Raw genomic sequence first — 5,000 nt, forward strand, 5'->3', positions numbered from 1 at the left:
GTTACTTAAAAAATATATAATATATTCTGTTTTTAATTTTATCTTATTTAAACTATTTTTAATATATATTATGATATAATTAAAATATAATACTATTTTTATAATCTCGATTTTAATAAACATATTATACTGTTTATAATAAAAATTTAATATTCTGTTTTTAATAAATATATAAAATGTTAAAAATTGATTGGTCAAACAATTGTATTAAATTGTATTCATTTGCCTACGAATCTTAATTCAAGTACCAAATTTGAAACAATCAGGTTGAATGTCATCATCTGAATTTTGTGCGAATTTCTATTGATTATTTTCGTCTCTCTAAACAAAAAAATCTTAATTCTTTATTATTTTCTCAAATCCCACTTGTACTTGCACCCAACAATTATAACATATATATATATATATATATATATATATATATATATATATATATATATATATATATATACTTGCACCCAATAAATTTAACATATAAATCAATTAATAAAATTTATGATAATTACTCAAAACTTATGCTAATTAATATATTAGCTGCAATAATACATAAAACCATACATAATAATTACTCAAAATTTATATGTACATCCTTCCTATTACTCATTTTTTAATGGGTACATCCTATTACTATTAAAATTGAACATATTGTCAATATGTTTGTAAACTTGTAAATAATAATTACTTAAATAAAATAATTTATAAAAAAATTACCATAAACAAATCAATAATTTATAGTTTGGTTGTGTTTTAAATTGTTTATATATAATAACATTAATATCATAATTCAACCACGCATGAACTATATTTTAACAAAATCAATAATTTATGTTTCGGTTGAATTTTAAATTTTATATAAAATAACATTAATATCATAATTCAACCATGCATGTATTATATTCTAACTATTATTATAATATTATTATATAATTCATTACAAATATAATAAAATATAACTTTTTTTACTAATGAGAAATCATGCCAATATTGTTTTTTTGGAAAGGAAAAATAATAGAGTAAAAAGTCAGAAGAAAATAAAAATAAGCAAACAATTGACACAAGTGAATTCTTTTATTGAAATGAAGTTAGAATAGTGATTTCTAATCATCTTATTTTAATAAAAAAAACATAAATACTAAATTGCAGAATGATGTTGAGAAAATACAATTATCAATCATAGATCTCTCAAGCTCCAATGCAACAACACAATTGTGAGTCCCCCAAACAGTAACCACCTCTAGGGTAGCCTTTTGCACCAGAGCAAAATTTGGCACAGTTGAAATTAGGGCATATTCCTTGAAAGCAATGTAATGTCTCATCTAGTACTCCTTCGATCAATAAATTAAAATGCCATTAGAAATATTTTTAAACTGAAAAATATATGCATTTCAAACAAAATATTAATTATAAGTATTTCAATTGAAAATATAACAAAATTGTGTTACCTGCAACCACCATGGAAACAATGCACAAAACTACAAAGGTAAAGAGGAGGATATTGTTGTGGGTTGCCATTCTACTTATAAGATGACTAGATAAAAATGTAAAATTATGTTAAATGGTTTACAAGAAAACCAATCTAATAGGCTATTTATAAGATGATGACAAGAGTATCTTTTTATGATAAAAAACTAAAAAAGTTGATCACGAAAATTATTTTATTTTGACTAATTTTAATTTAATTTGAAGCAATTAATTTTTAAAAATATCTTTTTTATTTAAAACAATATCTAGTTCTGGTATAGCACTATTGACTTTTTAAAACAATATATGTATTTCAAATTTTTTATTAGCTTATTTTTTATTAATATTTTTTCTAGATATATTAATAATTAACTATTTTAAGACATAATTATTCATTAGGTCTATTAACTTAATTTAATATTTCACTTTAATCCCTTAATTAAAAAGAGTTACATATTAGTCCTTTAAAAACGATTCATTTAGCTTAATTGGTGATTTATAGTAATTTTTTGAAAAAAAATCGTTAAGTAGTGTTTAAGTGTCATGACAGCATGACGAAAGTCAAAATAATGAGTCATCAATTTAAATATGAGACTAAATTGAAACCTTATAATTAGTTAAGGGATCAAATAAAAATATATTTAGCCAAACTTTAATTAAAATGCTTTTATAACCTATAAAATATCGGATCTGAATTTCATAACATTTTAGATTAATAAGGATGAAACTTTTCATAACAACAATGGTTCAATTGAAGTAAAGAAGTTAGTTTCAAAATGCTAGTAAAATACGAATTTCTTAGTCTTTATCTAACCAAATATTTATGTAACAAAAATATGAGAAAAATTTAAATTTTATATCAAACTCAACTTCAACCAATATACATACGATGACAAGTTTTGCAGAATATTTAGCCATTAACTATACTTCACTAGTCACCATTTATTATTGAAATATATTACAACTGAATAATTATAGAAGATATTAGGGAAATAAGAACAAGTGCTACATAAAATAAATATATATATATATATATATATATATATATATATATATATATATATATATATATATATATATATATATATATATATATATATGTATATATATATATATATATATATATATATATATAGAATGTTATGTTTTTATTAAATTTCTTGTTTATTATTTGTTACTTAAAAAATATATAATATATTCTGTTTTTAATAAATATATAATATGGTAAAAATTGATTGGTCAAACAATTGTATTAAATTGTATTCATTTGCCTACGAATCTTAATTCAAGTACCAAATTTGAAACAATCAGGTTGAATGTCATCATCTGAATTTTGTGCGAATTTCTATTGATTATTTTCGTCTCTCTAAACAAAAAAATCTTAATTCTTTATTATTTTCTCAAATCCCACTTGTACTTGCACCCAACATTATAACATATATATATATATATATATATATATATATATATATATATATATATATATATAATATATATATATATATATATATATATATATATACTTGCACCCAATAAATTTAACATATAAATCAATTAATAAAATTTATGATAATTACTCAAAACTTATGCTAATTAATATATTAGCTGCAATAATACATAAAACCATACATAATAATTACTCAAAATTTATATGTACATCCTTCCTATTACTCATTTTTTAATGGGTACATCCTATTACTATTAAAATTGAACATATTGTCAATATGTTTGTAAACTTGTAAATAATAATTACTTAAATAAAATAATTTATAAAAAAATTACCATAAACAAATCAATAATTTATAGTTTGGTTGTGTTTTAAATTGTTTATATATAATAACATTAATATCATAATTCAACCACGCATGAACTATATTTTAACAAAATCAATAATTTATGTTTCGGTTGAATTTTAAATTTTATATAAAATAACATTAATATCATAATTCAACCATGCATGTATTATATTCTAACTTTTATTATAATATTATTATATAATTCATTACAAATATAATAAAATATAACTTTTTTTACTAATGAGAAATCATGCCAATATTGTTTTTTTGGAAAGGTAAAATAATAGAGTAAAAAGTCAGAAGAAAATAAAAATAAGCAAACAATTGACACAAGTGAATTCTTTTATTGAAATGAAGTTAGAATAGTGATTTCTAATCATCTTATTTTAATAAAAAAAACATAAATACTAAATTGCAGAATGATGTTGAGAAAATACAATTATCAATCATAGATCTCTCAAGCTCCAATGCAACAACACAATTGTGAGTCCCCCAAACAGTAACCACCTCTAGGGTAGCCTTTTGCACCAGAGCAAAATTTGGCACAGTTGAAATTAGGGCATATTCCTTGAAAGCAATGTAATGTCTCATCTAGTACTCCTTCGATCAATAAATTAAAATGCCATTAGAAATATTTTTAAACTGAAAAATATATGCATTTCAAACAAAATATTAATTATAAGTATTTCAATTGAAAATATAACAAAATTGTGTTACCTGCAACCACCATGGAAACAATGCACAAAACTACAAAGGTAAAGAGGAGGATATTGTTGTGGGTTGCCATTCTACTTATAAGATGACTAGATAAAAATGTAAAATTATGTTAAATGGTTTACAAGAAAACCAATCTAATAGGCTATTTATAAGATGATGACAAGAGTATCTTTTTATGATAAAAAACTAAAAAAGTTGATCACGAAAATTATTTTATTTTGACTAATTTTAATTTAATTTGAAGCAATTAATTTTTAAAAATATCTTTTTTATTTAAAACAATATCTAGTTCTGGTATAGCACTATTGACTTTTTAAAACAATATATGTATTTCAAATTTTTTATTAGCTTATTTTTTAATTAATATTTTTTCTAGATATATTAATAATTAACTATTTTAAGACATAATTATTCATTAGGTCTATTAACTTAATTTAATATTTCACTTTAATCCCTTAATTAAAAAGAGTTACATATTAGTCCTTTAAAAACGATTCATTTAGCTTAATTGGTGATTTATAGTAATTTTTTGAAAAAAAATCGTTAAGTAGTGTTTAAGTGTCATGACAGCATGACGAAAGTCAAAATAATGAGTCATCAATTTAAATATGAGACTAAATTGAAACCTTATAATTAGTTAAGGGATCAAATAAAATATATTTAGCCAAACTTTAATTAAAATGCTTTTATAACCTATAAAATATCGGATCTGAATTTCATAACATTTTAGATTAATAAGGATGAAACTTTTCATAACAACAATGGTTCAATTGAAGTAAAGAAGTTAGTTTCAAAATGCTAGTAAAATACGAATTTCTTAGTCTTTATCTAACCAAATATTTATGTAACAAAATATGAGAAAAATTTAATTTTTATATCAAACTCAACTTCAACCAATATACATACGATGACAAGTTTTGCAGAATATTTAGCCATTAACTATACTTCACTAGTCACCATTTATTATTGAAATATATTACAACTGAATAATTATAGAAGATATTAGGGAAATAAGAACAAGTGCTA

General features: G+C 21.2%; 2 long non-coding RNA genes across 2 annotated transcripts; both read right to left on the reverse strand.

The window, feature by feature from the left end:
- Positions 1-1,049: 1,049 nt before the first annotated feature.
- Positions 1,050-1,723, reverse strand: LOC127135245 (uncharacterized). The gene is made up of 2 exons (XR_007808483.1): positions 1,443-1,723; positions 1,050-1,325 (listed from the first exon to the last, which is right to left on the reverse strand). It is a non-coding gene; the product is annotated as an uncharacterized LOC127135245 (long non-coding RNA).
- Positions 1,724-3,581: 1,858 nt separating this feature from the next.
- LOC127135238 (uncharacterized) lies at positions 3,582-4,255 on the reverse strand. Its single transcript, XR_007808478.1, has 2 exons — positions 3,975-4,255; positions 3,582-3,857 (listed from the first exon to the last, which is right to left on the reverse strand). It is a non-coding gene; the product is annotated as an uncharacterized LOC127135238 (long non-coding RNA).
- Between the last annotated feature and the right edge of the window lie 745 nt (positions 4,256-5,000).

This window comes from Lathyrus oleraceus, chromosome 1, assembly GCF_024323335.1.
Source record: "Lathyrus oleraceus cultivar Zhongwan6 chromosome 1, CAAS_Psat_ZW6_1.0, whole genome shotgun sequence".
In the NCBI taxonomy this organism is placed as follows: Eukaryota; Viridiplantae; Streptophyta; class Magnoliopsida; order Fabales; family Fabaceae; genus Lathyrus; species Lathyrus oleraceus.